At 44.8% G+C, this 12964-nt stretch overlaps 1 long non-coding RNA gene across 1 annotated transcript in view; it reads left to right on the forward strand.

The window, feature by feature from the left end:
* The window catches only part of LOC132481144 (uncharacterized), a 148397-nt gene extending 135778 nt beyond the window's left edge, over positions 1-12619 (forward strand). Inside the window, exons 3-4 of the long non-coding RNA XR_009530778.1 lie at positions 4318-4449; positions 12513-12619. This is a non-coding gene — a long non-coding RNA (uncharacterized LOC132481144). The remainder of the gene's footprint in view (positions 1-4317; positions 4450-12512) is intronic.
* Positions 12620-12964: the final 345 nt, after the last annotated feature.

Here is a 12964-nt window from a genome sequence, read left to right on the forward strand (position 1 = left end):
TGGAATGTGAACAAATTAACACAGATTTCTGATTGTGCTCAAGCTGGGGCAGTTAGCAATTATTCTTGAAAGAATATTTCTATTGAGAACTTTCTTCTAAAACTCAAAATACTAGAGAATCACACAAGCTGGAAAGGACTTAAGAAACTATCTAGTTGCTTCATTTTATATATTTGGAAGCTGTGGCTCAGAAAAGTTAAGTGACTTGTCTATGGTCACGTTGCCATGTGACTGTGATTCTTGGCGGCCCGGTGATCTTTAAATTTGCTTATCTTGAGGTCCTTGTCTTATGTATCATCCCAATTCTCTCTTCTATTGTAAAAGAGCTCCTCCTTTAAAAAATATTGTCTCTTTGGCATATTAATTATTTTAAGCTGGTTATTTTCTAGGAAACAGCAGACATGGGAAAAATTTTGAAAACTAAGTTGGAGTTACCCTTTTGTAAGAAGCGTTTATATTTGTAAGGGAAATCTCTATATGCAAGGGTGTCTCCTTCCATGTACCAGGAAGAGAAAGATGACCAAATCTCTAGAAGTTCTTAACCATGAAGAAGGCAATGACTTAAATCTGCATAACGCCCTTACCATTGTTTACTATGCTTTTCCTGATAACCTCCCGTTACTGACTCTCCCACCCTCAACATCCTCTTTTGTCTTTAGCTGAAGATGGTATTTAAGATGAGGGCTCAATTCTCCTTTGTCTCTCCCCTGTATTCACGTGACTAAACTTTTTGTTTGATTTTCTCCTGTTAATATGTCTCATGTCAATTTACTTCTTAGACCAGCCCGAAGAACTTAGAAGGGTAGAGGAAAATACCTTCCTCCTTGATACAATGTTATAATGTCAGTAAGTGTTGAATGGATGTCCCCTTGGCTCTAACACATAAATAAGTAAGGTGAATTCTACAGAGAGATTATAGGCCACAGGGCTTTCAGTGAGGCCAGACTGGAAGCTACTCCGTAGGAGCTGGATAAGGGCTCACAGGTGTTCAGTGAAAAAGAGGCAATCCAACATCCACAACCTACACAGGAATAAAAGAAACCAAGGAAATTTAGTATTCACAGCCCTTTAAATAAGAAGGCCAGGCCCATATCAAAAGCCAGAGAACAGAGATGGAAGAACTTGAATACCAAAGACAGGAAAATGGACAAAGATATCAGAAGAATGAAGAAAGAGGGTGACATCAAAGATGACCAGATGGGGCTTTCCTGGTGGCAGAGTGGTTGAGAGTCCGCCTGCCGATGTAGGGGACACGGGTTCGTGCCCCGGTCCGGGAAGATCCCACATGCCGCGGAGTGGCTGGGCCCGTGAGCCATGGCCATTGAGCCTGCGCATCTGGAGCCTGTGCTCCGCAACGGGAGAGGCCACTACAGTGAGAGGCCCACGTACTGCAAAAAAAAAAAAAAAAAAGATGACCAGATGTTGTCAAAAGGCTGGGAGTAAAAAGCAGGCACTTGATCCCAAGCTGGTGAGTAAACAGAATGGGCCAACTGGTAAACCTTTTGGCCCTAGGATTATGTTGGGTCTAATGGAGAAATCTTGGTCTCAATGTCGAGCCCCAACTCTAGCCATGTCTCCTTCATCCATTGATTCGTCCATGTAATATTTATGAACACACACTGTGTGCCAGGAGCTCTATTACGTGCTAGGGGATAAATCCATGAATAAGACAGACATAGTTCCTGTCTTTACAGTCTATCAGAGAGACAGACATCACCTAAATCACTACACAAACAATCATTTATTTACCTTTGTGGCAAAAGTTATGAAAGGCAAGCACAGCATACAGTGAGAATTCATAAAAGGGGCATCTCACTTTGCTTGAGGACACGGGGAAATTGTGGTATCAGTTTTTTAAATGGAAACAAATATCTAATGGAAGGCAGGTAATTTGCATTTTACGTTTATAAACACACCAACTGTTACTAAACAGTAATATCAAACAGAAGCGTATACCTGAATGGACCATGTGTACTAGAAACCCAGTGAGGAGGGGGAGAAAGAGATTCCACTGGGGAAGCCAGAGGACACAGGAGAAGCTGGGTCCCCAGCGCTGCTGGATGAAAGCAGAGGTGAGGCTCCTTCTCACTTTCACTTAGAACCGGAAATAAGTCGCTGAGCATGAATAAGGCTGCAGTGCAGCCAGTCAGTCTCTGTCTGAACTCAATGCCCCAGTTCTGGTTCCCAACCTGCGTTTTGGTTTCCCTGGTACTGAGGACTGCCGTGCACCCTACTTCCTTCTCAGCCCGGTTAACCCAGCTTCTCTGAACTGTCCCCAGACTTCTGGATATTGCTCACCTATGTGCTGGATCTTTGCAGATAAGAATCAGGACTGGACAAAGTCTGGGCTCTTACGAGGTGATCAGCATGCCTTGCTGCTTATAGACTGATCCTTCTGTTTTTTTTTTTTTTTTTTTTTTTTGCGGTATGCGGGCCTCTCACTGTTGTGGCCTCCCCCGTTGCGGAGCACAGGCTCTGGACGCACAGGCTCCGGACGCGCAGGCTCAGCAGCCATGGCTCACGGGCCCAGCCGCTCCGCGGCATATGGGATCCTCCCAGACCGGGGCACGAACCCGTATCCCCTGCATCGGCAGGCGGACTCTCAACCACTTGCGCCACCAGGGAGGCCCGATCCTTCTGTTTTTGATGTATCTCTGAATTCATTCTCCCATGGCCAAACCCCACAGCACTACAGAATTCCAAGGATGTCCACCCCTGAAAGATCAGGTACTAGAACTCCAGGTTCTGCTACTTCAACTGGATTCCTTGGAACCTCATGACTGTGTGTGACTTGATCCACAGTCATGAGTCTTTTCCTAGGTAACGTGAGTAAATCAATCAATCTGTATTTTAACAGATACCTTCTGAAAACATGCTTCAACCAAAAGTGGAATTCTAATGGTAGACACGTGGGCATGGTGGGTTGTTAGAGCAGAGGTCTGTGGGTGGGGGACTTTGGGTACCTAAGTAGCGCACCACATGCTGGATCAACAACCCCATCCCTTACGGATACAGCAGACACGCCCTCCAAGAGCCAAAGTGGGTGTGCAGAACGCATGTCCTAGAAAGGAAGAGAACTTGGTAATGGTTTCTTAGGAGAAATAAACCCCAAGTGGAAGTGGACATTTGAGCAGAGTTGGTTTTTTTTTTTTTGCGGTACACGGGCCTCTCACTGTTGTGGCCTCTCCCGTTGCGGAGCACAGGCTCCAGACGCGCAGGCTCAGTGACCATGGCTCACGGGCCCAGCCGCTCCACGACATGCGGGATCTTCCCGGACTGGGGCACGAACCCGTGTCCCCTGCATCGGCAGGCGGACTCTCAACCACTGTGCCACCAGGGAAGCCCCTTGAGCAGAGTTTTAAAAGAAGAGTCAGGCTGACACACCGGAAGCCTCCTGGGGTGAGGTTGAACCTCTGCAAAGCTCTGGTTTCTCACTGACCATCTTGTTTTTCTCAGTTACAAATCATCCTGGCCCTTCCCTGTTTTCTTTCATCATCCTCCATCCTTAGAGAGATCATCTCAGCCCAGAGACAAACAGCTGTTATTCTGCCTTCTGGTCTGTATTTTGTTAACTGCCTGAGAAGATGTGCTGTCCGTCTTCTCGGGTATAAAATGGGGATAACACCCCTATCCTGGTGTGGTTGTTATAAGGCTGGAACGTGAGGGGAATTAAACAAAGTTGGGTTCCTGCCCCCTTGACAAAAATACTTTGACTGATTTCAAATACTTTGTTCGTTCAGTGATTATTTATTGAGCACCCACTATGGGCCAGGCACTGTTCTGAGTCCCGTAGAGGTAACAGTGGATAAGATAAAGTTCCTGTCGTTGTAAGGCTGACTTTCTATTGGGAAGAAATAGGCAAGGACCTGGTAAGCAAATAAATAATATAAACCCAGATCATCAGTGAAGATAACAAATAGGACAATAAAGTAAAGAATGACTGTGGGGTTGGAAGGATCACATACACATCTTTCCATGCTAAGCTAAGATTTTAAACCAGTGTGCTAAATTTTCCCATAAGTGATCAAACTGATAAATACAGTGATTAATACTCCAGGACTGACTACTACCAGATCATCTTCCAGACCATGGGTCCTGAATTGGGGTGGCAGACCTTAGTCTCTACATTCAAGTTGCATTTGCATAGCAGGCTGATCAGAGGGCCCCGGTGTAACTTGCCATCTCAGTAGACCCTGAGGTCCACAGAGGTGCCACATGAGGTTAAACCCAGGACCAGGTATTTCAAGGGTGGCTGGCAGGGCTCTGCCTGGTTGTACACAGAACACCAAAGGTTAAACTAAGGTCTCTGACCCCTAGATCCTTGGAGCCCCGGAGAGGCTACTGCTTTGTGTAGATGAAGCTAAAGCCAGAATCGTGACTGAATTACAACCAGGAAACCACGTGTGGCAGCTGAACTGCTGGAGGTGTTGAGCCAGGACAGAGCAGCTCGTAAGTTTCTGGAAGTCTGGATTTTCTCAGTGTCTAGGACTGATGTAGCCCAGCCCATCAGCTCTGCATCCTCAGGCGAAGGAGCTGGAAAAAGAAGCCATGTGCCACACTGGCATGTTTTCTATGTGTGTATGTAAATGACCTTGTTTTAGGGATGAAAAGAATACCTCTATGGTCACTTTTAGATAAGAAGAGTCCTGTGGTTTGTTATTCAGGCCAAAGTCTTTCCTCTCCTTTTCTTATATAATCAAATCAAATAGAGTTTCATCCTGAAACTAGGGAAGAGGCAATAAGCTAGAAAACTCTTTGGCCAGTTGTCAACTTTGGGATGAAATTTTTTAAAAAACACACAAATTCCAGTCTTTCCTTTCATATGGAAATCTCGAGTTCCCTCTCTGAACTGTAGCTTTTCCAAGGTTATAGCATATCAGTTCTTTGAGAAGATCTACTTCTTATCTCCCACCCCCAGTATATTTATTCACAGATTTATTTATTTTTTAATCTATTGACTGACTCATATATGTTTATAATGGCTGTTGGTTGTAGAGCAGGGTTCTTGGCCTTATTAGGTTTATGATCCAGAAGGGGACACCAAAGCCACTTCACTTACAGAACCATGGGCTATGGAAATTGGAGTCTTTGATGTTTCTGCTGCAAAGGAAAACTGAGAGAGAGAGAGAGAGAGAGAGAGAGAGAGAGAGAGAGAGAGAGAACAGTATCTGGGAGAGTAGCCACTCAAACCTTTATCAGCTGAAAGAATCAGAGCCTTGTTTGAGCCTCAGCAGAGCCCACTGAGAAGGCATGAGCCCAGGTGGCTCTGCCAGGGATGGCTGGCAGCAGTGAGGTACAGAAGAAAGGACAGCTCCTGGGAGTGAGAGACCTGGATTCTAGGTCTGCCCCTGTATTTCATAACAACTCCTAGAGCCCAGCTTTCCACCTGTGAAGTGAGAGACTCAGATGATGAGGAGGCCTTTCATTACTACGCTCTTCAGCCATGCTCATTGATGGAGTCACAGACTAACTCAGAACTCACTTTAATCAACATCCCACCCTCTAGCACTGGTGAGAAATGAATTTGTTTTAATATAGAAAGTTCTGTGATTGGTTGAGTGGTACTATCTATGCCTTACACAGAGAACAGTTTAGAAAGGATTAGAAAACAATGCACAGGACTTTTAAAACTATAGGAATGTAAGCTAAGTTTCCCTTGATTCATGAAGCATTTCAGGGCCTAATAACTATTCCCATCGATTTGGGAAAGGCCCAGCAGCAAGTTACTGTACCTAGTTAGGTCTTTTCCTCCTACTTGTTATGGAACTTAGGCCTTAAAAGAATCTCCATTATCATCCAAGCTCAGGTGAAGAAAAAGTTGAAGCAGCATTTCCAAGTTGACACAGCTAGTTAATGGAAAGCCAAGAAGGAAACGAAGTGCTCCCTGTTCTCAGGCCCTTTGTGTGCCTTGCTACTGTTTACAAACTTCACACAATAAATAAACTTTATGCTTTGCCATGGCCTGGCCCTGAGGCAAGAACCAGAGGGCTCTCATCCATAAGTGGACAAGATAATTCCAGGTGGCCACAGGTGCTATGAAGAAAGCCAATCACAAGAATGTGACAAAACACTGGGTAGTTTGTTTTGTTTTTTAGTTTTCATTGAAATACAGTTGATTTACAATACTGTGTTAGCTTCAAGTGTACAGCAAAGCGATTCAGTTATATATATATATATTCTTTTTTCAGATTCTTTTCCATTATAGATTATTACAAACTATTGAATATAGTTCCCTGTGCTATACAGTAGGTCCTTCCTTGTTGGTTATCTATCTTATATATAGTAGTGTGTATCTGTTAATCCCAAACTCCTAATTTATCCATCCCCCCACTTTCCCCTTTGGGTAACCATAAGTTTGTTTTCTATGTCTGTGAGTCTATTTCTATTTTGTAAATAAGTTCACTTGTATCATTTTTTTAGATTCTACATATAAGCGATATCATATGATATTTGTCTTTGACTTCACTTAGTATGATAATCTCTAGGTCCATCCACGTTGCTGCAAATGGCATCATTGCATTCTTTTTTATGGCTGAGTAATATTGCATTGTGTATATGTACCACATCTTCTTCGTAAACATTGGATAGTTTAGACTCGAGGTCAGAGGAGGCCTCTCTGCATAGATGCTCTTCAGCTGCGTTCATCAGTGAATTCTTACTCTCACTCAGAGCTCACTTAGGAAACATACTGCCATCCAACGCTGTTCAAATCTGTAGCACGTTGTGATTTTCTAGATACCATCCGAGTTGAGGCATGAATGATGTGGAGCCAACCACGTGATTCCTGCAGAAGAGTCTTCCAGGCCAAGGGAACAGCCAGTGCGGGGACCCACAGTTGAGGGCAACGAGGAGACAAAGTCTGGTGTGGCTGCGGTTTGGGGACCAAGTCAGGGACTGGCATGTAATGAGGTCAGAAAAGTCAGCAGTGTCCAGAACTTCAGAGCCCTGCAAGGAGTTTGAGTTTTATTTCACCTGCAATCGGGAGACTTTGAAGGGCATTAAACAGACTAGTCACAGGATCCAATATATGTTTCCAAAAGATTGTTCTGGCTGTTGTGTGGAGAATGGACGTGGAGGGGCAAAGAGAAATAGGGAGACCAGTTAGGAGGCGGGTGGGTGAGTACAAGTGAGTGTGATGGTGGCACGGACGAGGGAAGTGGACATGGAGATGGAGATGAATGGAAAGATTTAGGGTACCTGTTAGAAGTGGCCCTGGCAGGAACAGATGTATGTGTGTAGCTGATTCACTTTGTTGTAAAGCAGAAACTAAAAAAAAAAAAAAAAAAGAAGTGGCCCTGGCGGGACCTGCTGACAGGGTGTAAAGGAAAAGGAGAAATCAAGGAAGCCAGCGGGTGCGAAGACTGGGGGGCAAACAGGTGTTTTAGCTGGAAATGACAAGTTCAGTTTTAAATACAGTAAGTTGACATTGCTTGTGAGACATATATTCCTTTAAACATTCTCTGATTTAGTCTAGGTTTGCCCCTATTTGTCTGAATTAAACTAGCTTCCTGTGTCATGCGCTAGAAACTCCACTCAAGTTCCTGCCTGAGATTCTGGACAAGAGTTTGTTGTTCTTTAATGGCAACAGTGATGTCATAGACTTGAGAAGATGCCCTAATTTTCCATTTAGAGAGGCCCCTCCTGGTCTCTGGTTGTGCTCAGCTTTTCTTTCCCTTTATAGACCTCCCCGGGGCATCTGCATTGCAGATGGGAGAGGCAGTGGAGCAGGTAGACCAAGGACACCCAGAAGGCGGAGAGACGACCGGGTCATAGACCCCAGCATGCGACCCTCAGTTACCCTGGATTGGGTCGTTAGCGTTTGGGCTTCTTTCTGTTTAGGTTGGGGATAAACAGTGGATAATCAAAGAAAAAGAGAGCATAGGAGATGAGATGTTTAGTTTGCAGAAAGTTGAGGTGGGAGAGAAAGCCAGCAGCCCATCAGGAAAGAGGGGAGGGAGTCAGGATTGCCTGTGCATCCTATGGAAAGAACCCAGCGGAGGGTCTTGAAGAACCAAATAGATGAGCTCATTTCCTCGAGGACCAGGAATCTGGAGAAAGGATGCATTCTAACTTGAGTGTGGAAGATACAGGTTACAACTATGAAGAGATGTGAGCTTCGCAGATAAGCAGGTAGCAGAAGATCTGGGCTGAGGGTAGAGGGTAGATTTCAAGGACTAAGCAATGCAGTCTAGCTTTGTTTTCAGTTTTTTGTTTTGTTTTGTTTTGTCTTTTTCTGTTCTTGTTTTTTAGTGCAAACTAAAGCAATCTCTAGAGGCAAATGACCTGAATGCTTAAGACCATATATATGGGTTTTCCCCAAGGATCTTTATATCACTGATACTCCTACTGTCATCACATGGCTGGAATTTAGTGTCTGCTCACTAATTTCGTGAAATGGTAAAGACCATGGGCACTGGAGTCAGAGAGCTTGGGTTTGAATCCTGACCCTGCCATCTACTATGAAATTGGACATGTTACTTAGACCCTCTGTATCTCAACTACTTCATCTTTTTTTTTTTTTTTTTTTTTTTTGCGGTATGCGGGGCTCTCACTGACGTGGCCTCTCCCATTGCGGAGCACAGGCTCCGGACGCGCAGGGTCAGCGGCCATGGCTCATGGGCCCAGCCGCTCTGCGGCATGTGGGATCCTCCCGGACCGGGGCACGAACCTGTGTCCCCCTGCATCGGCAGGCGGACTCTCAACCACTGCGCCACAAGGGAAGCCCCTACTTCATCTTTAAAATGGGGTCAAGGGACTTCCCTGGCGGGCCAGTGGTTAAGACTCCTTGCTTCCAATGCAGGGGAGACAGGTTCAATCCCTGATCCCATATGCCTCGTGCCCTACTCCGCCCCCCACCCCCCACCAAAATGGGAACCATGAGAGTCCCTACCCAATAGGGCTGTGGTGAGGATAAAAGGAGTGAATGCATGTTAAGCCCTTGAAGTAGTTCCTGGCACATATTAAGCCCACTAAAATACCATTTCTTATAGGAAAAGAACAGAGGAGAAAACGGGCCAACAAGTTGTAGCTCCTTAGTCCCCCAAGTTTTCTGTGAGATCGAAGAAGAGGCCAGAGTAAACATAGGTGATTTATCACGTCATCTTGACATGCTGGCATGAGTACCTGGGGACCCACTGGATCCTACATTAGAAGAAGAGGAGGGTGACTACACTGGTCAATTACACAGCACGTGGAAAATATAAAAACAGCAGCACCATGTCCGAATCTGCCTCCTAAAAGCATTGCTAAGTAATTCACTGAGCCTGAGACACAGGCAGATGGTGGGATCCCTTGAAACACCACTGTGAAATGTCTGGAGGCTTTCTAGATTAATAGCATTAGAAAAATGCTGTTAGAAAAATCCTACGTTAGAAACATCCAATGCCTGACTTTTACCACTATCCCCTTCAGTTTATGCCATCTCTCCCGAGGAAAGGAACTTTTAAAATTATTTTTAAATGTAAGAGGAAGAATTATCAATCCATTAAGGAAAACAAAACCATTCTAATTAACAGCCGTTCATGGGAGAAGAGCTTGCTGCTGCAGGACTAGATAAATGCCAACCTAAAGCTACAGAAATTGAGCAAGCCACACAGTCAAGTTCAATTATATCATCCTCACTTGCCAAGTAATTGATATCTGATTATTTTGCCTGATGCGTGTTGAGGGAGAGAGAGTGATTTCTCCCTGCACAGGACCAGCATCACCAGCAGCTCTGGACTGCTGCTCAAGGAACAAAAGAACAAACAGGGCAGGCTCACTGGGGAATCTGTCCCCAGATCAACCCACCTGAGGCAACGGAGACAGGGCAGCCATCTCCTGGAATTCAAAGCAGAGATCACCCCCAGTCACCTGTCACCTTTTACTAAGCCTCTTTGACTTAGTAAAACCTTTCCATTCTGAATAGAGAACGTGCTGAAGCAACTTACTGCTTGGCAGGAAGAAACTAGGTAGTGATGTTTCCCCTTCCTGTTAGCAGAAGTAGTTATGATAATGACAATGAATGTTGCTCTTAAAAAAAGCCTATCTTTAAAAGATTGATTGAGTCCTTTGTTTCATGACCTTGATGCTAAATGGTTATTTAATGAAGGATTTGTAAGTGCTGTTACTTCATATTCAAGAATTGAGGGAAAGTATCCTTCAGATGCCCGTCTCCACAGTGAAGCGGAGATAATCTCTGAACAGCCATTTGAATCATTAGGGAATCTAATCCCAGTCCAAGGACATAGGATTTCAGTACTAACCCGAAAAAAGAAGTGAATTATACAGCTAATTATCATCGCAAAGGCAAATAAATTCTAGCCATTCAAATCTGCTTCCACTCAAAAGTGCTATTTGTTGAACTTAAATAATGCCTTAGGACTTACTGATGTAAACATTCTTATTTGCTAGAAAAGCCTTCATAGAAACAAAGCTCCAAGAGTCAAGCAAAGACTGAGACCAAGAAACATCAAAGAAACACCTCATTGTATTAAATATTTCCATGGAGCCTTATTGGACAGCCGACAACTGTGGGACTCTGTCTTGCTTTGATGACAATTCAGCAGGCAGAACTCTTAGACACCTGCTATATCAGCAAACTGTTTTCTCCCAAGAGATAATACCATATATTGGTCAATAGAACCCATACTGTTAGGATGAAAAACACACTCATGGGTTTTTTAGAGTAAAAGGTGATGACCTTCTGGTCCAACCCAGAGAGGTTAAGACCCTGTGTGCTCTAGATCACACAGAGGCAGACCCAGGACATGAAACCACCACATTTTCTGGACTGCTGATTCAGTGCTCTTTCTGCTTCACTGAGCTGCCTCTTAGGGAACACATTTGAATCACTGGAGTTAAAAAAACTCAACAGAAATATTCAACTGGCTTTACACTTGAGATAGACAGCTCTCAAGTGCAAGGGAAAACAAGGCTCCATCTCTCAGAGCCTACCTTGCCCCAGGTTTGGATGGAACTGCTGTTTCAGGGTGGGGTAAGGGGGGCAGGCAGCAATTTGGGCAAGTCTGAAGACAGCCTGGAAGTGGCTTGAAAATGGCCTAGCGATCATGAGAGTTTCAGGAAGTACTACTGGCTTGTGGCCCACAGACTGCAGGAACTGAGCGATACGGAGGACACATTCCAGGTGGGGGGACAAGACAGGGGGGACATGTTCTCTCCAGGAGGGGAAATCCACAGAAAAGCGAACTCCATGGGTGTGATTGTTTCACTGTATAGCACACATTGACTGAGTCTTTTCTATGTGAAATGCATTGCATCTTTTCATGAAATGATTATAAAGGGAGGTGTGGGTAGATGGAAGTGAGGATTGAAGACCTGGAGTCGTGCTTAGTATAAAAGTCACTTGCCTTGGGGCTTCCCTGGTGGCGCAGTGGTTGAGGGTCCGCCTGCCGATGCAGGGGACACGGGTTCGTGCCCCGGTCTGGGAGGATCCCACATGCCGTGGAACGGCTGGGCCCGTGAGCCATGGCGGCTGAGCCTGTGTGTCCGGAGCCTGTGCTCTGCAACGGGAGAGGCCACAACAGTGAGAGGCCCAAGTCACTTGCCTTGGAGTTCTATGTCAGGTACAACAAAGGACCCACAATGGGAATAGAGAGAACTATGGCACCTGGTCTCAGGTGGAAACAGGAGGCAAGGCCACTTTTCTTGAATGTTTTCAATTATAAGTCAGTGTAGAGGAAGAGAAAGAGGAGGATGTTATCTGCTACTTAAAATTCCCAGCAACTTCCAGAAAAATATTCTATATCTTCTAGATACACAGTAAATATTTGTTGAGAAATGAACTGCTGAATTGGTGAAAGAATGACTAGTCCTGTCTCATTTATTTTGACTCTTTGCGGAATTATGTTGAGTTGAATGATTTTTCCAGTTAACTAAGATTTCCTCCTATAGATGTAAAGTCACCTGCTTTTAAACATGTTATATGGTCATGTTTTTAGTGCTTCAGTCATGTTCCTTTCTTTTTTTTTTTTTTTTTTTGTGGTACGCGGACCTCTCACTGCTGTGGCCTCTCCCGTTGCGGAGCACAGGCTCCAGACACGCAGGCTCAGCGGCCATGGCTCACGGGCCCAGCAGCTCCTCGGCATGTGGGATCCTCCGGGACCGGAGCACGAACCCGTGTTCCCCGCATTGGCAGGCGGACTCTCAACCACTGCGCCACCAGGGAAGCCACCTTTCTTCTTAAATGTATTTTATGGAACATAATTTTGCCTTTTCATTGGTTATTTTACTGTGTACAACTGTGACTTTGAGGTTTGGAAGTGTGAGCTATTTGCCTCCACCCTACAATGATTTTTTTTTTTTTATTCGGGGCTTCTTCATTCTCCTTCCTTACCAATCATCACGAGTGTGCACTACCGTGAGCCAGACATGCCCGAGGTACCTGGAAACAACAGTGAACAAGACGGATGTGGTTCCTTTACAAAGTTCCAGTCTAATCTGGAATTCAAACAAACCAGGCAAATAATTACAATCTGAGGTGAATTCTTTTTTTTTTTTTTCTGGCCGCGCAGGTTGTGGGATCTTAGTTCCCTGACCAGGGATTGAACCCGTGCCCCCTGCATTGGAAGGGTGGAGTCTTAACCACTGGACCACCAGGGAAGTACCTGAGGTAAATTCTATGAAGATAACTGCTAAGACAGAGAATAATATTAGAAAACAGGTGAGTATTCCTGTAGCATGGTGAGCCCTGAAGACCTTGCTCTGAAGGTGACAGTTAAGCCACATCCAGAAGGAGCAGGCCAGCCAACTGTGGGGAGAATGCCTGGCAACTGTTTCCACCCCGCTTTCCCCTCAATCTCGTTGCTGAAGTCGGCCAGCAAATATCAGAGACACACATATGTTAAATCATTAATCTCATGTTCACAGAAAATACAGATGTTGTTCTTAAGGGGATTTCGGTCTTTCCTTAGGTGAAAATATATGTTTATGACAACTATTTTATTTACTCTTCATCCCACTTTGG

Source organism: Mesoplodon densirostris, chromosome 20 (assembly GCF_025265405.1).
Source record: "Mesoplodon densirostris isolate mMesDen1 chromosome 20, mMesDen1 primary haplotype, whole genome shotgun sequence".
Classification (NCBI taxonomy): Eukaryota; Metazoa; Chordata; class Mammalia; order Artiodactyla; family Ziphiidae; genus Mesoplodon; species Mesoplodon densirostris.